The 25,974-nt window shown below is 41.2% G+C and overlaps 1 protein-coding gene across 9 annotated transcripts in view; it reads right to left on the bottom strand.

Annotated features, from left to right (window-relative positions):
• SEMA5B (semaphorin 5B) overlaps nucleotides 1-25,974 on the bottom strand; it is a 506,649-nt gene that overhangs the window by 382,433 nt on the left and 98,242 nt on the right. Inside the window, exon 1 of one of the 9 annotated variants that reach the window (XM_078376415.1) lies at nucleotides 860-1,051. The exons of 7 other annotated variants lie outside the window; for them this stretch is intronic. The gene's annotated coding sequence lies outside the window, so the exon portion shown is untranslated. Of the gene's footprint in view, nucleotides 1-859; nucleotides 1,052-25,974 lie in introns of those variants that run through there. One more of the 9 variants, XM_078376480.1, reaches the window with a different exon arrangement.

Raw genomic sequence — 25,974 nt, 5'->3', positions numbered from 1 at the left:
AGGGTTTCTTTTATTTATTTTTATTTTATTTATTAGATTTTTACCCACCCCTCTAAACAATGTCTACTCGGGGCGGCTTACATAGATAAAAACACATCAATATAACAGGTATAAAATCATTTAAAAAATACAATTAAAACTTTAATATAATTATAACGATTAATTCCAAAACAATACATTATCAAGATGGCAAAAAAGGGTTATCTTTGCAGTTATGAAATACATGACCAAAAACATCATTAACATTTTAGTTTTTTTATTTTAATATATATCTGCAAGTTATATATTGCCAGGAAACCAGAAATTAGTTGTGGCACCTAAAAATTCTGAACCTAAGTTTTAAATATATATTTTTAAAAGTAAGCATAAAGCCTGAATGCATCCTAATAATTTGAAGCTCACTTCAACATTTGTGGTATTCTACCTCTTATATGTGGAGTATTTGATGAAAGAAATGCTTTATTTAAGACCTAGAATTGTAATTTACATGGAAATTATGACAGGATAAAAAAATTACAAAGGACAAAATGCTAGCTGTTGCATAACCCTCTTGCTTTGGAAAGTTGCAGTTTTCCAAAACATCAAGGACACATTTGATTCAACACACCTCAATATCTCCACACACACCCTGACAATGTTCCTGGCAAAACTTTAATATAATCTGGCTAATTTTTACCCCAGAGCTTATGAGCAGTATGAGGAGAGTTTTAATTATGTTTACAGAGTTAGAAACACTCCAAGACTGTGCCTAGTGTACAACTGCTAAACACAATTCTCCTGAACAATTGTGCACCCAAATCCATCTTGCCTATTTGAGAACCATCAACTGACAGCACCAAAAAATATATTTATATCTCACCTTCTTATGGGTTGGGATTTTTGCAGTTCCTGGTCCTCACAAGCCTGCCCTGATCTGAGTAAGATGTCATCTTGAAATCTTCTCTGATGTAAAAATCTACAGTTGATGAAAATGGTAAAGAGGCATGTGGTCCTGTGGGGAAAATAAGCTACGCAAGCCAAGATGCTTCAACCATTAACTAACTACCCTGGCTTGACTGTGAACCTAAATATAGCTGGATAGGGAGAGAAAGGTCTTAAGGGTCACTATGTTTATTGCTGCTTTTCCCTGCTCATTTTTCCCATGAACTTTCTGGGTCCTAAATGCCTTGTAATTTGCAGACTTCTTCCCAAAAGATCAAGGAGTGACTGGTATAAATCATGTTTTCTTTTAAAAATGTTCATTTAAAAAAGAGAGATCTTTCTTCCATGACACTTAAGCTCTTACTTCGATTTAGAGGTTAATTATTCACTGTAGGAAAAGAAAAACGGGGGAAAGCAATGGGATAGCTACCCTTCACAATATTCTGGGACAGACCTTATTCAAGCTGTCACAGGCTGTAGAGTTGCTGTTTGTTATGGTTTCTTGTATATTTTAAAACTTTGTCTGCCTATTCTATGTATGGACTGATTATACCATACACAAAATATAAAAATATTCGAAACAGTATGTTGTTTTATCATATAACCAGCATATAGAATATATATTGGTTCCTAGAAGAATTTTGTATTTGGACTTCAAGAGCCCAAATGATCAATATATTCTCTGTGACGGCTGCGATGATGTCACCTGCCTGTCATTGCTATGGCTGGAGTTCATCTGCCTATAGCGGGACAGGAGGTGGGACTTCAGAGGGAGGAGCTAAGGTATATAAGGGGGAGTGCATGATGAGTGAGTTAGACAGGGACTTAGTTAGGGTCTGGTTAGGGACTTAGGGCATGTGCATGTTATGAGGTACTGTGTTAGTGAAGGTCTGAGAGAGAGATAGTGTGTGAGGGGATACTTTATTATACTGATTGCCTTATTTAGTTAATACAGTGATTTACTATTACTTATGTTGAATCAATAAACAATCATTTTTATTTTTAAAATCCATACCATTGTCTGAGGAGTCAGATATGTGTGTGGTTGGTGGCAGCGTATAAAGTGTGTATGTAAGAGTGACGTGACACCTCCTTTGTGACGTGAGAGGAGGCTGTCACATTCTCTAACATATAAAAGTGGAAAATAAAGAGTATTTACTTTACATTATCAGACAATATCATCGTCGTTTAGTTGTTCAGTTATGTTCGACTCTTCATGACCCCATGGACCAGAGCACGCCAGGCCCTCCTATCTTCCACTGCCTCCCGGAGTTGAGTCAAATTCATGTTGGTTGCTTCGCAGACACTGTCCAGCCATCTCATCCTCTGTCGTCCTCTTCTCCTCTTGCCTTCACACTTTCCTAACATCAAGGTCTTTTCCAAGGAGTCTTCTCTTCTCATGAGATGGCCAAAGTATTGGAGCCTCAGATTCAGGATCTGTCCTTCCAGGGAGCACTCAGGCTTGATTTCCTTTAGAATTGATAGGTTTGTTCTCCTTGGAGTCCAGGGGACTCTCAAGAGCCTCCTCCAGCACCACAGTTCAAAAGCATCAATTCTTCGGCAGTCAGCTTTCTTTATGGTCCAGCTCTCACTTCCATATGTCACTACAAGAAAAACCATAGCTTTGACTATGCAGACTTTTGTTAGCAAGGTGATGTCTCTGCTTTTTAAGATGCTGTCAAGGTTTGTCATCGCTTTCCTCCCAAGAAGCAGGCGTCTTTTAATTTCGTGGCTGCTGTCCCCATCTGCAGTGATCATGGAAAGTATCTGTCACTGCCTCCATCACTTCCCCTTCTATTTCCCAGGAGGTGATGGGACCAGTGGCCATGATCTTAGTTTTTTTGATGTTCAGCTTCAGACTGTTTTTTGCACTCTCCTCTTTCACCCTCATTATGAGGTTCCTTAATTCCTCCTCACTTTCTGCCATCAGAGTGGTATCATCTGCATATCGGAAGTTGTTGATATTTCTTCTGGCAATCTTGATTCCGGCTTGGGATTCCTCCAGTCCAGCCTTTCGCATGATGTATTCTGCATATAAGTTAAATAAGCAGGGAAACAATATACAGCCTTGTCGTACTCCTGTCAGACAATATATCGTGGTATAAAAGCCCATATATCTAATATAATTTCGTTGGGGTCTGATGGAAAATCCTTTTCAAACTATATATTCCAAAAAGGACATTTTCAACTTTGGATGCCCCACTTTCTCTGACGGGCAACATCCAAACGTTGAGTTTTCTAATTTCACAGTTCAGTACAATGGGTTAAAACAGTGTGCCATTTCAAATAGGCATAGCTGGGACAAAATTTCCAGGATCAGATACAAATTCAATACAAACTAGGAAATATGAACACACAATGATAAAAGTGTATAGTAAAAAGGCACAGTTGGACCAGTCTGCAGATGATGTGCTTTTATTGTTTATAATGATGCTACCTACAGCAAAAGCTTCTTCACACATGACGGCTTTGAGTAAAATCCAATTAAAAATCCACCTGGGGGAATAAGATGTAGTTACTTAACAGGGTCTGAATAATTTTTCTCTTTTAATTTCCACACTGTTTGTGTGCTATGCATTATGGAACATTTCTTATTTTCTGTATGTTGCAACAATTATCTGAGATTAATTGTTTCTATAAAATCAAAATGAAATTGATCAGCATATGAAACTGAATAATAATGCAGTCAATTCAGTCAGGTCGTTTAGCCAATAAAGCCTTCAAAGTACAGCTCCTTCTGCCACCATACTATTGATACTGTCTTCGGTATTTCAGAATGTTCTCAGGCCGGCTTAATGAAACAAAGAACGGATTGATGGGGAAAAACTGGATGTGTTTGATTTAAGGTTTTCTTCCATATCCTGACCACTGTATTCAGACCAAACAGTGACACCAGTCTCAAATGCAAGGGAAAATATTATTAATGGCTAGTGGCCAAGATGGGAAAGACAAGAATCCTCAAACGTTATGTGTTGCTTAAGATTGTTAGAAGGCCAAAATGAGCAAATATTCTAATTCTTGCAACTCCTCCATGCTCACAGTACCCACCATTGATGGGAACAGTATACTAGATGTTCTGATTCTGAAAGACGCTCTCTCTCTCTCTTTCTGAAATAAGCCCAGTTCAGAGAAATCAACCCAAAATGTAAGCAGAGGCAATGGTAAAATGTCAAACTCCAGCCAATCTATGCCTCTTTCACTGTTCAGCTGAGACAGCTGTGAGCTCTGAAAATAAATGGGTACATTTCCAGTGGGAAAGCACACTGTCCCAGCTTCCTGGGGGCTGGCAGGAAAAGTCAGCTTAGCGAAAGATGGGAGAAATGCTGGGCTAGCCAAATGATGTTATTCAGCAACTAAGCTTTCCACAGAAACGATGGGAAGTCCATGATAATGTCAACAACCTCAATGGAACTACAAACAAAAATATTACAGTGCACCCACACTATACATAAGGTTTCGCTTAATACATTGCAGAGACATTAACTCACTGAACATGCATAGCAAGACAGTGTATTTGACTGCTCATTTAGCAACAACAGAAAAAATGAACTCCAAAAGTACAGTGGAAAAACCTGCAAAGGTCTGCAAGGGTCACTCTTTGTAAGGGTCAACCCTTGAAAAGCTTATTCAGCAAAGAGACTTCGAAGAGCATTTCTTTTTATGAGGTAATATGGGAGGAACCACATGCCACTTCTGGGCATTTTATGTTTATAATCTACTCAGTGGGCACTGTACTAAATTCTGCAAGGAAATTTTAGTGATGCCAAAATTAATGAAGCACTTTCAGGTCTCATTGATTTCAACAAGAAACCATTAAGTATGTGCATCCATCTCCCCTTGATATTAGTGTTTTATTTTGGCTAGGTGGCTCTCTCTTTTTTTAAAAAAAATTTGCATACATCTATATGTTGGCATTTTTTTTTTTGATTGAAATGCGTGCAAACAACATGCAAGAAGAAAGAAAGAAGATAAAGGAGAACCTTGTTTAGTTTGCTTACAACAAAGAAGAAAACACATTGGCATCTGTATAGCAAGGAACTGTTTAGCGTTGACTGTAGAATCATCTGGAAAACAAGCATACATATATAAATGCAGATGCCATTTTGCAATGATGTATGGTGTCTGCCATAGAAATTCCTTTTTCTCATTAAAGCAGTCTGTTTTATGGGGGTGGGGAACATAATTCCTCATCCCGACAAATCATCCTACATCTGGCTTGGATCATTCTGTGCTGAAGTTTTCAACGACCGATGGGCTCCATGGCATCTGCCCTTGCTTCTTTGTTCGGTGCATTTCCACCTGGCTTGGGAAAGTGGGGTCCTGATTGACCTTAGTGGCAAAGGCCACAGCTCTTCATTTTTATTTCTATTTGGATCGTGCACTTTGAAATATTGGTTTCACTTGTATTATTTTGCACCATCATCATAATTATTACTATTCTTATTACTATGACGATGATGTGGTTTTCCTCACATTGGTTTTAGATTTTAGGTCTCTTGGGGTGGAGAGCTTTTACTTCAACTTTTCTGTACAGAGCTATGTACAGTCATGGCCCTACATAAAATGATGGTGGTAATGGTGGTGACCATTACCTCAGGACCATTTTCTTCAGGAAGTTTTGTCTAGGAAGGAAGCACAGGTACTGGCTGTTATGGGCTTTTCTGGCTTATTCTCTCTGTCTCCCCCCCCCCCCCCACCGCATGGTTATATTGGGACCTCCGAGGAGAGCTTTCCTCCATTTCCTCAGGAAGTTTTGTCTAGGAAGGAAGCACAGGTACTGGCTGTTATGGGCTTTTCTGGCTTATTCTCTCTGTCTCCCCCCCCCCACCGCATGGTTAAATTGGGACCTCCCAGGAGAGCTTTCCTCCATTTCCTCAGGAAGTTTTGTCTAGGAAGGAAGCACAGGTACTGGCTGTTATGGGCTTTTCTGGCTTATTCTCTCTGTCTCCCCCCCCCACCGCATGGTTAAATTGGGACCTCCCAGGAGAGCTTTCCTCCATTTCCTCAGGAAGTTTTGTCTAGGAAGGAAGCACAGGTACTGGCTGTTATGGGCTTTTCTGGCTTATTCTCTCTGTCTCCCCCCCACCGCATGGTTAAATTGGGACCTCCCAGGAGAGCTTTCCTCCATTTCCTCAGGAAGTTTTGTCTAGGAAGGAAGCACAGGTACTGGCTGTTATGGGCTTTTCTGGCTTATTCTCTGTCAAATACTCCTATTCTATCTACGATCCTATCTCCGTCCTTAACATGGTAGATATGCACGGCCTGTGGGAAGGTAGAGTTTTAGCTTTGAAGGAGGCTGAGCAGGAGAGCGTGTCAAATGGCGTACTAAATTTTCGAATCCTATCTTTACCGAAATTTGATACATTGGAATGACAACTAACACAGAACACTTCCACACTATTAGAGAGGAGGCCGGGTAGGTGGGGCTCGTCAGCCCTGGAAGGCAGCCCATCTAGGAGAAGGAAAACTCCGACTTCAAACCTCCACTGCCTTGTGGCTATATCCACTTATGGAAAGGGCTTCAGGAGATAACCTCGAGGCAAAATCCAGAGCCGGAGTCCCGGAGGCAGTTTATATCATTCCGCCAACTCCTGTGACATCACTGGAACCAATTGTACTGGCTCTTGCCTTTCCACTGGACTATTTCAGTGACATGGAGAGGGGGGATTTGCTGCTTGGGTAACAGCCTATCCTCCATATTATTTTACCCAGGCTTCGTGCTCTGGAGAGGACACTCCAGCTTCGCATACAGCGTCGAATCAACACGGGAAGTAGCAGTTACCTGTTATAAGTCCTTGCTCAATTGGCGTAGAGCATGATGCCAGGGGCTACTTCTGACGGTGGAAGAGGTCATTACACCTCACCAGGTAGATACCGCCCGCCTTAAGCTGGGCAGCCCCCAGCCAGTAAGGTGCTACCTCGCCACGGTCTGTTAACTTCATGGGGTGCGTGGGGTTTATGGTCAAACCCGACAAGCAGATCGATAACTGTGCACCATGCAACAATCGTAAGAAAACGCCTGCCCTAAAGCTGGGCACCTGGAATGTAAGGACAATGACCCCTGGCTTTCCTGACTACGGCTTTCCTAACGACCTGCAAGAAATAGACGATGTGCGCAAGACAGCTGTCATTGACATGGAACTGAGTAGACTGCAGATGGACATTGTTGCCCTGCAAGAGATAAGATTGCCAGACTCGGGATCTGTCAAAGAAAAAAACTTCTCATTCTTCTGGCAGGGAAAACCATCGAATGAGACCAGGGAATATGGTGTTGGCTTTGCAGTCAGAAATACTCTTTTGAGATGCATTGTTCCACCTACTGTGGGGAGTGAAAGAATCCTGTCTCTGCAGCTCCACTCATCAGCAGGACCAGTAACCCTCATTAGTGCATATGCACCAACACTGTCATCCACTCCAGAAGTGAAAGACAAATTCTATGACGATCTGGCAGCTACTATCAAAAAAGTCCCTGAAAGAGAGGCACTGTTCATTCTTGGAGACTTTAACGCTAGAGTTGGTGCTGACCATAATTCTTGGCCCACTTGTCTAGGTCGTTTTGGCATTGGAAAGATAAATGAAAATGGCCAACGCTTGCTGGAGCTTTGCTGCCATTATGGTCTTTGCGTCAGCAACACATTCTTTAACACGAAGCTGCAACACAGAGTTTCCTGGAGACATCCAAGATCCAAGCATTGGCATCAGCTCGATCTAATCCTCACTAGACGTTCCAGCCTTCCTAGTATTACGATCACATGCAGTTACCAGAGTGCTGATTGTGATACTGATCACTCCCTGGTGTGTAGTAGAGTAAAACTGCGAACAAAGAGAGTATATCACACGAAAAAGGAAGGAAGACCACGTATTGACATCAGCAAGACTCGCGATCAAAGAAAAGTGAAAGAATTTGCCCAAGCACTTGAGGAAGCCCTCCCAGGTCCGGCTAATGCAAATGCACCTGAACGATGGGAACACTTCAAGAACACTGTCTATAACACCGCCTTGTCCACCTTTGGCAAGAAGACCCAAAAGATGGCTGACTGGTTCGAAGCCCACTCAGAGGAGTTAATGCCAGCCATCGAGATTAAGAGAAGAGCACTAGCAGCATACAAAGCCTGTCCTAGCGAGTACAACTTGCAAGCTCTTCGAGCTGCTCGCAGCCAAGTCCAACAGGCTGCCAGGAGATGCTCCAATGATTATTGGCTCCAGCTCTGCTCTCATATACAGTTAGCAGCGGACACAGGTAGCATCAAAGGAATGTATGACGGTATCAAGCAGGCCTTAGGTCCAATACAGAAGAAATCTGCTCCCTTGAAGTCTGCTACAGGTGTGCTCATCCAGGACTGAGCACAGCAGATGGAACGCTGGGTACAGCACTACTCTGAGCTATATTCCAGAGAGAATGTAGTAACCGAAGAAGCATTAAATAACATTGAGTGCCTACCTGTCTTGGAAGAGCTGGTCAGCGAACCAACCCTAGCAGAAATAAAAGCGGCCTTGGACTCCCTCGCCTCCGGCAAGGCACCTGGAAAGGATAACATCCCTGCTGAAGTGCTGAAATGCTGTAAGGAGATCATCACCACCGAACTGTATGAAATCTTTTGTCTCTGCTGGAGGGAAGGTGGAGTACCACAGGACATGAAGGATGCAAACATTGTCACATTGTACAAGAACAAAGGAGACAGGGGTGACTGCAATAACTACCGTGGCATCTCTCTTCTTAGCGTTGTAGGGAAGCTGCTTGCCCGTGTTGTTCTGAAGAGGCTCCAGGTGCTTGCAGACAGAGACTATCCAGAATCACAGTGCGGATTTCGAGCTAATAGATCCACCACTGACATGGTATTCTCCCTCCGACAGCTGCAGGAGAAATGCAGGGAACAACAACAGCCACTCTTTGTGGCCTTCATAGATCTCACAAAGGCCTTTGACTTGGTTAGCAGGGACGGACTTTTTAAAATACTTCCCAAGATTGGATGTCCACCTCAACTCCTTAATATCATCAGGTCCTTTCATGAGGAAATGAAGGGCACTGTAGTTTTTGATGGCTCAACATCAGATCCCTTTGACATCCGAAGCGGAGTAAAACAAGGCTGTGTCCTTGCGCCAACCCTGTTTGGGATCTTCTTTGCTGTCATGCTGAAGCATGCCTTTGGAACTGCAACCGAGGGTGTCTATCTCCGGACTAGATCAGACGGAAAGCTCTTTAATCTCTCTAGATTGAGAGCAAAGACCAAAGTCCAACTGAAATGCATGCGGGACTTCCTCTTCGCAGATGATGCAGCCATCGTTGCCCACTCTGCTGAAGACCTCCAACAACTCATGAATCGTTTCAGCAAGGCCTGCCAAGACTTTGGACTAACAATCAGCCTGAAGAAAACACAAGTCATGGGCCAGGGCGTGGACTCACCTCCCTCCATTACCATCTCCACACAAGAATTGGAGGTTGTTCATGACTTTGTGTACCTTGGCTCAACAATCTCTGACACCCTCTCTCTGGATGTCGAGCTGGATAAACGCATTGGCAAAGCAGCCACCATGTTCTCTAGACTCACAGAGAGAGTATGGCTCAATAAGAAACTGACGACACATACAAAGATCCAAGTCTATAGAGCCTGTGTCCTAAGCACACTCCTGTACTGCAGCGAGTCCTGGACCCTTTGTGCACGGCAGGAGAGGAAGCTGAACACGTTCCATATGCGTTGCCTCTGACGGATTTTTGGCATCACCTGGCAGGACAAAGTCCCAAACCGAGTAGTCCTAGAACGAGCTGGAATTTTCAGCATGAATACATTACTGAAACAGCGACGTCTACGTTGGCTTGGGCACGTCGTGAGAATGGCTGATGGTCGGATTCCAAAGGACCTCCTGTAAGGAGAATTAGTGCAGGGAAATCGCCCCAGAGGGAGACCACAGCTGCGATACAAGGACGTCTGCAAGCGAGATCTGAAGGCCTTAGGAATAGACCTCAACAGATGGGAAACCCTGACATCTGAGCGTTCAGCCTGGAGGCAGGCACTGCATCGCGGCCTCTCCCAATTTGAAGCGACCCTTGCCCAGCAGGCCGAGGCAAAGAGGAAATCACAAAAGCAGCAAAACCAGGGAGCTGGACAGGGGACAGATAGGATTTGTCTTCAGTGTGGAAGAGATTGTCACTCTCGAATTGGCCTCTTCAGCCACACTAGACGCTGTTCCAAGTCCTCCATACAGAGCACGCTACCATAGTCTTTCGAGACTGAAGGATGCCTAACTAATGGTGGTGACAACTAGAAATATAAGCTTATCATTTCACGTAAACTCAGGTCACTTACAGAAGAACTAATAGCTAAGATCTGTTCTTAAGCAGACAAGAACCATATAGTCCAGCATTGTTTTCAACAAGCCTCCCATTCCGACACAACATCCCTGAAGCTGTGCGCTGAAGAACGTATTTGCTTGTCCATGTTTCTCTTCCTTCTACCCTTGCCTATGGGAAGCCTCTTTCCAAACTTGCTATGAACAGTCATCTTATATCATAGTACAGCGTGATTTACACCAAGAGACAAAACAAAGTGTGACTGTGCAGTAAATACATCTGAAGATATGGTGATATACTGTATGTTGAATTCGCATAAATTCTCCACCTGTTTTTTTTTTATGGTAAAGATCATGGCAACAGATATAAAACATCACATCACAGTAGATATCTGGACACCCACTCCATTGTGCAGTGCATGAATCAATCTACAGAAACGTCTGGGAAATTCTCAATGCCCGCAATTTGTTTACAGAAACTGAAATTCAGTTCATTCAAAACTTGTGAGCATCTGTTAAAATCAAGATTGTATTCCAGTCATGCATCCCCCCCCTTTCAGAAGACAACGCCTCACAGGCCAAAGCACCAGAATAAACGAACTCTAGCAACGAGATGCTGCAAAATCTGACATTTTTTCATGTAACAGCAAGTCAAAATGACACTTGCAAGTGACAGTGTAACTAAGTAAAACCTTTGATGCCACTGGTAATAGGCAATGGATGGCAATTACAGGCTGAATTTTAAAAGGAAGGAAATGTGACAGACACATTTAGCAGTAGAGCCTTCACTCTGGTTCCTGAATTCCTCCCAAATCGACTCTGAATAAACACCAAGAGAACTTATCATGACTGGCCACAGAAATCTAGCAAAGTCCCACCACCCTGCCAACCCAGTGGCAGGCAGTGGAGTGGGGGTTATAAGATGTCAATTTACTTATTTTTAAAATATATGTTAACACTTATCTCATTCCTTACACATAGACTTCAAGATAAATGAATTCAAATAGTTTACCCTTCCAGCATTCCTTATGAAGAAATCAGCATTCATAGTATAGCTGTCTCCTGAGTACAATTACTGCCCTTTTTATAGCATCACCTTACCCAACCTTCCGTTAAAGCTGGTAAATCTCATGGCAACCCCTGCATTTTTAAACATTTGTTTTTATATCAATCACATAGAACCCGTTGGGGAACTGACAGAGGCTCAGAATCAAAATTCTAAGTCTTCCAAATGAGACTGAATGTTCCCAAAGATGGACTCCATGATATTTTAGGCACCAACAAACCCATTTGGCCAGAATCCGTTGCATGCACAGTAGGACTGCTTCACAGCTTATGCAACGAAGTACCTACCACTACCTTGCAAACGCCCTGCATATTCCTATGGAGACGGTCACCAGTTTGTGCAACAGTAAACTAGAAATTGTGGGTGCTCCACAGGCAGAATGAACAGGATTCTGTTCTGTGCTCTGAAGACACCACATGATTCTGTTGATTTTCCAGCCTCAGATTAAAACTGCTACCTATCTAGACACAGATCCTTTCTGCATCAACGAGCCATGATACTACACAGGCCCCATGCTGAAAACGAAAAAACAGTTTCTTTCTTTGTGATCAATCCTCTTATGGCAGACAGGCTCATTGTTTTTAACTATGCACAAACAACGTAACAGAAGACCTCAAAAACACCTTCCTGACCGAAGGACGCAAGCAAGGAAGACCATTTCATCATTCTGAACACAATATAACACCTCATCATGGCCACTGTGATGACATTCCAATACAATATTGATACTAAATTTCCCATTCCTGTTTTCAAGGTTCAGGAGATGATGAGCAGCCCGCTTGTGACCAGATTTCTCTTTCTTTTATTTTTGGGTCTCAAGGCCAGCCTTACTGTTAGGCCAAACGAGGTGGCTACCTCAAGATGCTGACTCTGAATGTCAGAGGTTTTTGAAAGAGCAGCAGATTGCTCAATATTCAATTTATTATTACTGTACATTTAGCACCAGGATGAATCCCAATAGAATTTTCTGCCTCAGATGCCATTGTAAGTTCCCTGATCCCGGTTCTAGGGGTGCATGGGGGTATTTAGTGAGAATAGCAATTCCTAGGATGCAACAAGGAAATTGCTCCTGCACCTTTGAACGGATAGCAGAACTGAGTGGTGAGCGCTAACTTCTTCTTTTCCATTTGTCTGCTATCAGCTCCACTTTCGCCACTGGCTACAGTTAACACAGGGTTAAGTTGCACACTTCTCTAAATGACCTTTATGGGCAAGCCATGCTTGCTTTCTTTACTTTCCAGTTCTAGAAAAAAAAAGTTTTTCTCGTTTTCCTACACACACATACACACACAAAGGGAGGGAGGGAAGGAAATTTCATTCCTAAGGTGAAAGAGAATCTCCATGGTCATCTAGGTTTTTCCCTCCATTTATCCTCCATGCTGAGGGAGGTGAAGGAAAGGACAATCGGACAATTGGGGCCACGTTCCCACTGCCCATATGCTATGGCCAGGCCTCCACATACTTACCAGGAGGTTTTGAAAAGCGTGAGAGACACTCCTGCACACAGTATAGGGGAAATAGGGTGTACTTTAGTTTGACAGCATACAACAAAACAGGTGGAGAGCAAGAGATGAAATGAACAGCAGAAAAAGAGCAGGAGAAACCTCTGTCTCTTCAATGTCCAATGGTGTTTCTCTATCATCCAGCTGCAAACCCTCATTGGCACTGAGCCAAGCATTAATGAAGAGCCTTTTTAATTTATTTCTTTTCTGAGTGAAAATTCTACAGCAATTCTGCGAGGGTCACTACAGCGATATGCCTAGTACTCTGAGAGGAGGTGTTAATACACTATCGTACTAAATAGCAAAATAAGAGTTCTTGAACAGTAATTAAAAGGACATATTAGATAATGACTGGAGAACAATCTTTTTGTGCAAAAATAGCTCCAATGTCTTCCTTTACATGGTTTTGAAGCCAATTTCAGTTTGAGAATAAGTCCGTTTCAAACATTAAGAACTCCTATTAAAATGAAAAGTCTAAATGCTTCCATCAACAGACACAGGCCCAAGTAATAATATTTTATTTTCTACTTTATTTTCTACTTTGTATTCAATGCTGTAGGGTCCCTGTATCTATGGGGGATTGGTTCCAAGTCCCTCACAGATGCTGAAAACCACGGATAATAGTGAACACTACACGTAGTATGGTCTCTGGCTCCCTCTGGTGGCCAGTTCTGGTAATGACACAAATGTATATTTCTACAGTAGTGCCTCGCATACCTCAAAGAGGTAAGAGGGATGGCTTGTAGACAAAGGGCCTTCTCAGCTGCTGCCCCCAGATTATGGAACGCCCTCCCAACTGAAATTCGTCTGGCGCCGACGTTGATGACATTTCGGCGCCAGGTCAAAACCTTCCTGTTCCAGAAGGCTTTTAATTGAAATAACAACTGTGGGTCCTGATGATGGCAATTTTAATTGTATTTTAATTGTATTTTAATCATTTTATTGTACTGAATTTTAATTATTGTAAGCCGCCCAGAGACCTCTGGGTAGAGTGGGCAGCATATAAATTAAATAAATAAAATAAATAATAAATAGCGACGTTAATCCGTGCAGCAAAAATCACTGCTAAGTGATTTCGTCACTATGCAATTTTAAAAAGCCCATAGAAATGCATTAAAACCTGTTTAATGTGTTCCTATGGGCAAAAAAAATTACCTTAAAGCGAAAATCCTCCATACGGCAGCCATTTTCGCTGCCTCTTAAGTGAGGAGTCCATGCAAAAACACAGCAGGCGACCATTTTTTTTACCCAACGGCCATTTTGGAACTGCTGATCAGCTGTTAAAAAATCTTTGTTTTACGATGATCAGTAAGTGAAACAGGTCGAAAAAACGCATAGGAAACATCGAAAGGCGATCACTTTTGCGATCGCAAAATCTTCGTCGCTATGTGGTTTCATCGCTAAATGGAGCGCCCGTTAAGCGAGGCACCACTGTATAGTGAATCCTATACATAGCATTGAGTCTCTCTAAAAAGGCCAGCTCTGGTAACTACATTGTGGAAATACATATTTATGGAATTTTTCTTTTAATATTTTTAATATTTTCTGACTGTGGATAAGTGAAACGGTAGACACTGATCCTGCAGATGTAGGAGGTGAGGGTAGTTTCCCTACTGTATTTGCTAGTTTTTTCTGTTTGCTATACCATTTTACCCTGCAGTAAAGGAATTTTGAGAGATTCAGTGTCCAGCCACATTGAGTCAGATCCTTCTTCACTGACGTCTGCTCTAGTCCACCCCCGCCAACCTGTTCCAGAGGATTGACAGAGGCTTTTATTAGATTCACATCAGTGACCAGGCAAGAGGGAAGAGATGAAAGGGAAATCCATTTGACCAGTGCTGGACAGAACCAACAGGTGACTAAATTTCTTGTTGGCTTCATTAATTGTTACAGTTTCCTTTTAGCAAGTTTCCAGCTATAGAGACAGCCATGGCAAATGGTTTTGCAAGAATAAATATAATTTCATTTTTGTAAACCAATGCTCAACAGTCGTATCTAAAATGACGCACAGTTATTTCACTTAATTATATGCATCCATAAATCTCACTGTTCATTTCGCTTTTGATCCTTTTTGCTTCCTGACCTAAATATAGTTTGTGTCACTCTATATGGCACAAGAAATACACCAGGGAAAAGGAACACCCACCATGAATATAGGATAAAAATGAGACTTCTATTAACATAACTACCGCCACACTAGCAGAAGAATTTTGCTAGTGCCTCTGGGTAAATGCCTAAGATTATCTGCTCTTCTGGATGTTTAATTCCATCCAGTAGAAGACAGCAAATGAAATGTGGAAAATAAGGGTTAACATAGTATTTTCCACTATTCTACAGGATTAGCAGTAAACAACTACTGTATATTATTATTTGTTTCAACCATTTAGACATAATAAAAGATAATATATTAAATTAACAAATTGAAACCCATAAATCCAAACCAGCATGGAACACGAATATACTTGGCATGCTAAATATAAAGTGCAGTGATATAAAATAGTCGCAGTTTTGGAAAGCACTTACAATTTAGGTAATGATCAGAGGCAAGACTTCAATTCAAATAACACTCTAGGAATATCAAAACCATTTTGCCACTGCAAAAGCAAAGATCACAGTACAACATGATATGTGTGTGTGTGTGTATATGTGTGTGTGTGTGTGTGTGTGTGTCCCTGTTTTCAGTTGCCTAGTCTCAAGATTGCAAAACTGGACTACAGAGCAATAGAGAAAACCTATAAACAAGACTTCCCCACATTCATCAGAGAGGCACGGGAAGAAGAGATAGTCAAAGTTTATTATTACCTATACATAAAGTATTGAATAATTAAGGGTGTAAGACATGTAATCCTGGAAATGTGAAATGTAATTTTAACGTGGAGGTTTGAGCAGTAATTAACTGCTTGATAAAGGTTACTTCAGGATAGAGATGTAACTCTAAAAATTAAAAAAAAAGTAACCATTTAGGTAGTAACATATTGAATGCCCATTAGAGATCGCTGAAGAGGAATTAATGAAGTCCTATCTTATTTCATGTATTTCTCTAACTAAGAGACAACTAACCAGAGATCTATTGTTTCTTTATGTGGTTTGCATATTATGTAAAGAGCAATGTTAAATGAATGGGTGGCACTACAAAAGGAGATTCTAGGAGAAAATACAGAGTCTGCTAGGATAGGAGAAAATACACTGCTAGGATAGGAGAATATCTATTGACAATATTCCTTATCAGCAAGTTGTCTGCTACTCTAGTAGAGTCTACGAGATTATGCATTAGCCTGCTATTATTGGAATTTGCAACTTAGGAGGAAAATGTGTAAACAAAGAAATGGATATACAAATATTCTTTACCCATAAAAGGGCTGATGTGGTATATGAAAATGCCAGCCAGCAGAGTCACCTAAGCCAGCTGAGCCACAATGGAGGGAGGAAAAAGATACTGGCAGCTACAGAAATACAGCAGCATAAAGGCAACACACAGAAATAGTGGATTTTCCTCTACAGATTTTAACTGGCAGATAGTTGGGTGAGCACTTAGAAAATGTACTCTTTTTTAAATATGTGTTCAAATATGCTGAAAGGCTAAGAAATGCATTTTAATTATATAGATTTTTCCTTTTTTAAAAAAGTTACATTTACAACAACTTTCAATGTCTTTATGCTTATGGAACATACGTAGAAGACGTAGATAAATAAAGGTTGTAGAATTAAACAAACGAATGCTGCATCATTTTTCTCTGTTTACTTCACCATGAGTGAAAACAATAGTTTATTATCCTCTGAAGAGAGATGAAACAAGTTTCGAAGTTATTTTCTGGTAAACTAGGCAAGAGCAATTGAATTACTTACTCCTTTATATCCCACTACCCAGTGGTGCCTCGCAAGACTATTGTTTTTTGCGATCGCTATGGTGCCTCGCAAGAAAGTTTCTTCTATGACCATGCTTCACAAGACGGGTTTCTTTCCCCTGAGACCGATACCTCGCAAAACGAATACATTTCATTCATTTATTTATTTATTTTATTTATTTATTGGACTTATATACCGCCCCATAGCGCTACAAGCACTCTCCGGGCGGTTTACAATTTTAATTATACAGGCTACACATTGCCCCCCCCCCCCAGCAAGCTGGGTACTCATTTTACCAACCTCGGAAGGATGGAAGGCTGAGTCAACCTTGAGCCGGCTACCTGGGATTTGAACTCCAGGTCGTGAGCACAGTTTTAGCTGCAGTACAGCGTTTTAACCACTGCGCCACGAGGCTCTTCCCATAGGGAACCTCACAAGACGATTTTTTTTGCAAGACAGCGATTTTTGCTGAACGAATTACATTCGTTTTCCGGGGCACCACTGTTCACTCTGGAATTCAACTCTTCCAGGGATAAATGTCAGCTGTAAGAGAAAACTACAGACTCAAACTATCAAAGGGTGTTATAGAGGTCTACGGTGCTCTGAGGATTTTGAAAGGCATATTTTTTACTGTGACACTAATGTTCAGGGAAAACCTCTTCTGTGCATTACTGGAGGGTATGCTGTTGTAACATACAGAAACTGGGATGTGTTCAAGTGTCTTCTCCCCACAGAAAAACTCAAAGCCATTAAAAAGTTTAATCTCACATGTGTCATAAAGTCACATCCAATTTACAGTAACTACTATAGTTTTCAAGGTATGTGAGATCAGACATGGTTTTATCATTGGCATCTCCTCTCCATGAGATTCCATGGCCCAAGGAGACTTGAAGCCTGGTCTCCCGACTCTTAGGCAATCACTCTATCCACTACAACACACTGGCTAAAATTCTTCTGCAGCTACACGAATGATGTAACTTTTGGAAGCAAATTGCCTCAGGATAAGAAATCACAGTAGACATTATGAATTGCACATTGAGTAATACAACTGTGTATGCAACTGATAATTTCTATGATGACTTCATAACTTGAGGCAATTTGTTTCTAGAAGTTACTGTATTTTTCTGTGTATAAGACGCCCCCCCCCCACTTTACTAATAGAAAATTAAGAAATCTAAGTGGGACTTAGCAAGTGTAGGGGGAAAGAGATAAAAGTACTGTAGAATCACTTTGATCCCTGCTTTCCCCTCCACTTGTTTTTGTTCCCTCCTCAGCTTAACTCCATATATAAGACGACCCTCAATTTTTAGTCTAAAGATTTGAAACAAGAGTATAGTCTTATACACGGAAAAACATGGTATGCTGTTTGTGCTCCCCTAGCATAATTAGCATAATTCTGCTCCCCTAGGAAAATTATATGTGCTACTGGCTCTCAGTTTTAATGTAGTCCATGTAAAACAGCACTATCTATTTTTAAATGGTGTTGTACTACAAGACAGAACTCTTAAATACTCGTAAGTGCTGGCTTGCACATACAATGAATTCTGTGAGTTGTATTTCTGAACATACACATGGTCTAAGGCAGGGTGGATAAAAAACAATAATTTTTTAAAAATCAAATTGATTTAAATCATGATTTGTATCAAAATTGATTTTTCAAAATTTAAATAAATCAAAAATCCTGATTTTTTTAAAATTTAAATCATGATTAAGATTAAGTGAAATCTACCCTGGAATCAAATAAAGAACTTCCCAGAGCATAACATGTTGTCATCATATAGCAAAAACTACATGTCCAAAGCATAAAAAATTACCAGAACCTGTGAGGTTCTTGCCTATCAATTCAAAACAGAGCTGGAAGAGACTTCATGGATCATTACCTCCAGCCCCTTATAGGAAGCACAGAGGGGAATCAAACTCCCAACCTCTGGCTCCGCAACCAGAAACCTAAATCACTGAGCAATCCAGCCGTTCTATGCAGTCAAATTTTTCAAGTGAGCATATGACGAAGTTCAGCATCTATTTTTTTATGACATAATGTACACGGAAAGGAATACAGGCAAAGAAGACTAGCAAACCCTTTCAGAAACTTCTTCAAACTATTATCATTTATAAAAAGTCCTAGCAAAGTCAGGCAGATATTTACAAACTAGATGAATCCTAAGAATACGGGGACGTATGTTTATTCAAGCCTTCCACTAGAGAAAATATTGAAGTCAAGTACGCTTTGCAACAGACTCACTTGTAATGACTTTGCCAAAGTCACTTCTGGGCTTAGAGTTCCCACTCGGGAAGCTAGAGCGAAGAGGCCTACTCATTCCCCATAGTGCTGCAAGGATTTTAATACTTGCAGAAGCCTTTGAAGGTGAAAATAAATGTCAGTTTTTCTTTAGGCACAGTCAGTACAGGGGTGGGGGGATGGGAAAAAAAGACTGCTGCAGCCCTTAAGAGGTAAAAGAGAAAGGAGTCTATTTGTACTATTGGCCCTTAGTTATCCCTTACAGAATAAAGTCGGGGGGGGGGAAATCAAATGATATCATTACCTGGAGGGAAAAAGTATAAGAATCTGTCAATATAGGGTGGGGAAAATATATGGAGAACTATCTTTTCCCCAAGGCTTTAATTTATTTGGGCTGGAAACACAGTTGGGAAAGGAATAAACAAGTAGAAAGGCAACAGAACAAAGGTGGTAGAAGGCAAGGCTTTAAAGGCACAGCATATAAATGAAATGCCAAGTGTATATCGTTAGAGGGGAGAACAGAAGCATGTGTTGGGGGGGGAGTGACCCGTTCCTCCAACAAAAACTCAGAGAAGGCACAAAAATGATACATTTTTCACATGTGTGCAGCGACCTCCCAGGGGAGAGGGTTTGGCAAAACTGAAGTCAAACTGGGTAGACATCACAAGGAGGTGGGGAAAGAAGCGCTGTAGCAAAGGAGCTAATGAAATGTGTCTTATGAGATGTTAACAGAAATATTTGTTGGGAAATATTTCCATCAGATAGCAAGCAGCCTTCTGTCAAAACCGGAGGGTTTGGGGTTGCTTTTAGAAAACAGAGTAAGAACAAAGAACAAAGAACAAATTATTTTGAAGGCACAACTATTGCGTGTTCTTTTCTGTATTTCTCATAGACTCATACATTAACGGAGTTGGAAGGGGCCTAAAAGGCCATCGAGTCCAACTCCCTGCTCAAGACAGGAATCCAAATCAAAGCAAATCTGACAGACGGTTGTCTAATTTTCTCTTGAATGCCTCCAGCATTTCTGAAACAGTTTGTTTTCGATCAACTTTACCACCAACCTTTAATCTTTACAGAAAACAAGGCAAACAGCTTCAATAAGTTAAATGAGTGTACTGTGCTATTATTTTACATCTCAGGTGAGTAATTTTTTTTATGAATTCATTTTATGAATTCATTTCTTAACTATTATATAGTAAATAACAATAAAGTTATGAACACTAGATGGTAGGGTGATACTGTTTCAACAAATGAAAAATTCAACAGAAATCAAACCTAGAGAAATTAAATCCGTAAAATGAATGTGTGTGTTTTCAACTCCACATACCCCAGAAATCTGCCCTCAACTAGGGCTTCTCAAAGGGCACACAGACAGTGAAACTGGTTTGTTTGGGGTATTTGTGTATCTATTTCTTAATCTGCATATACCTATTTACGGAAATATCATGTAAGCAGTCAATGAACTGAGACTGAGCACAGAAACTGATCCTGGTTCATGGTTGTGGAACTCCATCCACACAAGAAAACCCAGATTCCATTTGGACTGAGATGAAAGGACCTAAAACAATTTAAGACACTGCTCCATTTTCTAGCTTTCATGTGTGTGTGTTTTTATTTTACACTAGGAATTTTAATTATCTCTTTTGTACTTATATTTTGCTGTACCTATAAGCTGCTCCAAGTACCTGTGTCCAAAAAGCAATTATGAGACCAATGGTCCGTGTCATTATTGATAACAGTGGGGTTTTTTTTTTTCAAATACACTGAACACATCTGAAGGAAGTCCACAGGATGATGGTAGAAGAGAGACAAACATATTTTTAAAGGTCATGTCCTTGCCCAGGTGATTGAAATGGAAGTGACAACAGATAAGCGTCTGTGGGCTGTGGCCCTCAGTATTCTGAATGGATAATTCTTATTGTGGGCTTTGACGTAAAAAGCAACAAATGGCATGCTGTTAGTGATCAGGGACAGCATGCCTCAGAATAACCGCTGAGAGGGTGGATTAGACTAGAGGGTACTGGAGAATGGCTATGATTTTCTTGTCCTGCTTGTGGGATTCATAGAAGCATTTGGAAGGCTCCTGTTGAGTGGCTGGCTCACGAGAAGCAGACCTTGCTAGACTCCATTTTCCATCAACTCATGCAGCTTGGCCAATGAACAAGAATGGCTGGAGGAAGGCCTAGACGAGATAGTCTTATTTCTTATCATGGGAAGGAGGAGGTTCTTGTGCCATCTTTCTGACTCGATTTTTACTGGCTGGCTTGAAGGGACTATAGCTGTTGTGTCACTGACTGAAGATCTGATGCCTGCCAATGTGATGCATGGGAGAAAGCTCAAGGAAATGGTAGGATAAAAGGTAAGCAACAGATGGATAGGAACATACACCAGGCTTATACCGTGGCTGTGGAAGACCAGATGAACATGGAATACAAAAATAAAGCAACAGCATGAGTTAAAACTGGTATCATTAAGAACATACTGTAAGCCTTCTGAGACCTTGTAAATACCTGAGAATGCTGAAATGCCATGTGCAATAAACGTAATACTAATTCAGCTGAACTGTTGGCTATAAGAGGGATGTACTTTCACATTGATACACTAACATAATCTTTCTATGAATTTACACAAATAAACATTAGTGGAACTACTGGAACTATAAGCATTTAGGCTTCTTTCTTGCAAGCATGACCCCACACCAGTTATAAAAGACTGGAAAGTCAGAGGGAGAAGCCTTAGGCATAAATGTCACTAAGTCAATACACACAGTGTTCAGCTGCATTTACCTATTTAAGGCCACTGTGTGCTGCCCTTCAGGTCTAGAGTGATTAAAAGAAGTAGCAGAAGATATGCACAATCGGGTATTTAAAGCAGCAACAGCAGCAGCATGACAAATAAGCTACTCTCAATGCAAGATGAACAGCAGAGCCAACAGATCAGAATCAGAACAGAACAGCAGAGCTGATAAAAATGATAAACCATGTTGGTTTTTTTAAAAAACAACTTAAAGAACATACTGAAAATCTTTGACAAATAGAAAGATATTTGGCTAGAGCTCAAAAGCAGTTCAGGTTTTGTGCCAGACAAGCTTGCCTAAGGAAAGCTTCCTACACACAGGACACCCAGTACTGGAAATACCTTCTTTCTGGTCAGTCGCCACCCCACCTCATAGAGAAAAGGAAAGGCAGTAAAGGATGATTGGAGTATTTGATCTAGAAATAAGCAATCCTTTGGGCATCCAGGTCTCATGCAATTTGGGCTTTAAAGGATAAGGTAGCAGGGTATCTTTTTCAGGAACACAGAGCTATGTTCGCATCAACCAAGACTCAATATCTTAACAGTGACTCCAGTGTGGTAATCAAATATGGAAGCCACCAGAGTACAGAGAACTATCATCAAGCTCCAGAAGAATCAGTCTCAGCTGATGAAAGACACTCAATGCTATGGATGCTGCCCAGTTTTCAACAACAAAACCAGATCGACACTATCCCCAGACAATAAACCTGATCCTCTATGGAAAGCCCCATCTGAAAACAGGTTGAACAACTTTCATCATGTTAGAATTGAGTTCTAGATAACTGATTTTTATCCAGTCTATTACTGTTCTTCCCAGTACAGTGGGGCCCCGCTAGACGATTACCCCACAAAACAGGTAATCCCCAGGACAATGACTTTTTGCGATCGCAAAACAGTTTTTCCTTTGGCTGATTTTTGCTGGACGATGATTTGGTCCATGCTTCGCAGGCTGTTTTTTCGCAAGATGATGATTTTTACAGCTGACCAGCGCTTCCATTTTTCTCAAGACCGCGATTTTACAGCTGATCAGCGCTTCCCAAAATGGCTTCCCTATGGGTGATTTTTCCCCACTGGATCGCATTAAATGGATTTCAATGCATTCCAATGGGGAAACGTTTTTCGCAAGACAATGTTTTTGCAAAACAGCTATTTCAATTAATTAATTAATTGATACCCCGCCTATATGGTCAATTTGACCACTCTAGGCGGCTTAACATCGTCTTGCTTCACTCTGAAACAGCACTAGTACCTAAGGAACACAGAATTAACATCGTCTTGCAGGGCACCACTGTACTAATTCACTGGCTGAAATCCAGCAGTAAGTCACAACTAGAGTAAGCCCACTGATTCAACAGAACGTATAGAGGAGCTGACTTATCAAATCCCCATTCATTCAGTGGGCGAACTCTAGTTGTGACTTACTACTGGATTTCAGCTACTGTGACCTAAGTCCAGTGAAAAGGATAAATACAGAGCCTGTAACCTCAGCAGATGGTATTTTGTTCCATGCTTCCAACTGATACCACTCAGTGGTTTCATGGAAATGCTTATGTCATCATAGAAATGAGTGCAATCAAAATAGAGATTTCTGCATTAGTTGCGGAGGAAAAAAAATGGCACCCTAATCCTAACCAGATGAGAATTCAAAATTGATTATTTACTCACAGAAAATTCTGGAGAAAGAATGGGCTGCTGTAATACTTTTCACTATTCCCATAGTGTTAAAAAGCAAAAATAAAGACATTTCCCTTGATGAAACTGAAAGGTTCCTCCATATCCAACCACAGCTTGATTTTGCTGCAAACAACTACGTCCATGAACAGCTTCAGGCCAAAAAAGTATTTGCCACAACATAACAAAGTGCACTGCTGATAAATATGGAAGTTGTAAAGAAAACTGCTTCACTCTGAAACACCACTAGTAGCTAAGGAACACAGAAACAAGTTCAGTGCCAAAGAATGCCAGTAAATTTAGGTTGCCTCAATGATCTTCCTACAGGCCTCTCCATCCAAGAAGCCCTCTTTGCTGGCCTATATCTCTCTTAGACCAGCCTTCTCTGATCTGGCACTCTCATGGCTATGTTGAATTACAAAAGCCATCATCCCCAGCAGCACAACATTGGTAACTGAAGACACAGGTAGTATTCCAACACTAGACAGATGGCAACAGATTGGGGAAGGCTATGTCAGGGCTTAATTGATATAAACAGAGATACACACAAGAAAATGCCTATAGTCCTTACTAGCAAGCTACTCATATGCAGAGGAGCAATCTGACGGATGCAGGTTTGATCTTTTTCATCAACTCTGTCCACAGAGCATGAAAAAGTTACTTTTTGGAACTACCATGCCCAGCTTCTTTCTGTCAGCATGGCTACTGGCTGAGGGTTCTGCAAGCTATAGTCCCCAAACATAATTTTGCACACTTTCATGAAAGTAATTTTTCCACACACTTTCCACATGAAAAAAAGATGGGTCTGTACCCATGCAAACAGTATTGGCACACTAGAAAGCCTCTCTGTGTTTTGCTTTTGAAATAGCTCTGGCTGTTTGCTGATGTGAACAGAATCAAAAAGTCTAAGCCCTCATGCTTATGTTGAAGGAACAGACTATACAAACTTGGGTTTGCGAAGTCCCTTATCCTGCTTGACATGCCATGGCAAGTACCTTCCTTCCTCTGGAACCTTTACGAAACAGCTAAAGTTTCCTTGAAGGCCAGCAGTGCCATTTCAAGGGTACAGTAAATCAGGCTGAAGAGCACCACAGCTGCCCTCCTATACACAGCCACTGTTCCCTGTCTCCCAAAATTCATTGCCTGAAACATCTGCCTTGCTCCACCTAATAGGAGGGACAGCATGTTTAACATAAAGGTAACAGCATTCCCTTTTCAGTGGGCCAAATGTAAGCAAAGGTTTATTACAATACCTCTTAACATATATTTAGATATATTTTATCATTGTCACCTATTTGCTAAATAACTAGCATTCAGCACAGACAGAGATACATTTTCCTAAATGCTCACTGGAAGGGCCCCCTCACCAACATGGAGGTATTTAGAATAAAGAATTGATAAAATATTTCTTCCGGGGCGGGTGGAGTTGTTCAACTATTTCAATGTACAGTAAATACTTTCCTAATGAGAAACAGTCCCAGCTTTGTTGGGGGCATGGAGATGAAATCCGCTTCCATGTGGTTCTCTCGGGCCTTACAGCTCTGTTGACAATGCACTCTGACCCTCTTTCTAATTTCTTCAGAAAAGAACATGAAAAGTGATGTGCCTTTCAGTTTCTTCAGCACCACGGGTTCCTGATACACACATTTTGAGGGGTCATGATATGTGGGGGAAGGCTGCTTTCCACTCCAAATCACCCACAGACAACTCATTCCCTTATTCTACATGGCAGCCTCCCACAGACCTGTTGCCAGAAGGTTCTCTGGAACCTTGTTAGGAGCATTTCTGTGCACATTTAGATAAACAGACTCACCCACCCTCCCCCTCTCTCTCTGCCCTAAAACCTTGCAATTTAACAAGCAGAAGCTTTGCTATCCAGATAAGCGTGGACCAGGCCCCCTTCAGAGAGTCCATCAGAAGGTTACTGAAGTATTCGGACAGTCATAAAAAGGGGCTCTGGTGAGGAAACTCATCAGGGAGCTGCAAAACATATAACAGCTGGGAAATAAATGCACCATGGTCCTCCGTCAGGCAACAAATACCTTTCAGTTCATATTAATGGACCTTGCATAGCAAGCATTTCGCTTACAAGGCCTAAAAAGGAACCTACCACACCAAATACAGTATATTAACCGAATTACATGCTGCAGTACTCGCACACTTTAACTAATTATGTATGATCCAAATTTGGCCCAAAGTTTATTTCTTGGGATAAGATCGAAGGCGGACTTTCCCATTCAAACTATGTGGGAATAAAGGAAACTAATGTTATTTATTTTGCAGGTAGCACAGGCAAATCTCATTATCTGTATATCTATTCCTCTCTCCCTCTTTCTCTCTCATTCACACACATGTGCACAATGTTTCAAAGGGTTTACAAGGATCTGTTTCCTGTGAGATCATAAAGGCCACTGCCCTGAAATTTCAGGGAATGGAAAACCGCTGACCTGGCAGCAGGAGACACTCTGTGTTTAGAATTACGGATAGCAAAATAACACAGCATTGTTGAGAGGCAAACAGGTTCACAAGTCCAGTTCTAGCACAGAGAGATAAAATAGGGGAGCACCGAACAGATAAACAGTTTGTCAAAATGTTCCTGATGGTGGGGTAACAACTGTAGGTTACAGTTCTGTATTTCTTAAGCT

Source organism: Pogona vitticeps, chromosome 1 (genome assembly GCF_051106095.1).
Source record: "Pogona vitticeps strain Pit_001003342236 chromosome 1, PviZW2.1, whole genome shotgun sequence".
NCBI classification, from domain to species: domain Eukaryota; kingdom Metazoa; phylum Chordata; class Lepidosauria; order Squamata; family Agamidae; genus Pogona; species Pogona vitticeps.
Note: the sequence above shows the minus strand (reverse complement) of the source record. Positions and strands in the feature narration are given on the sequence as shown.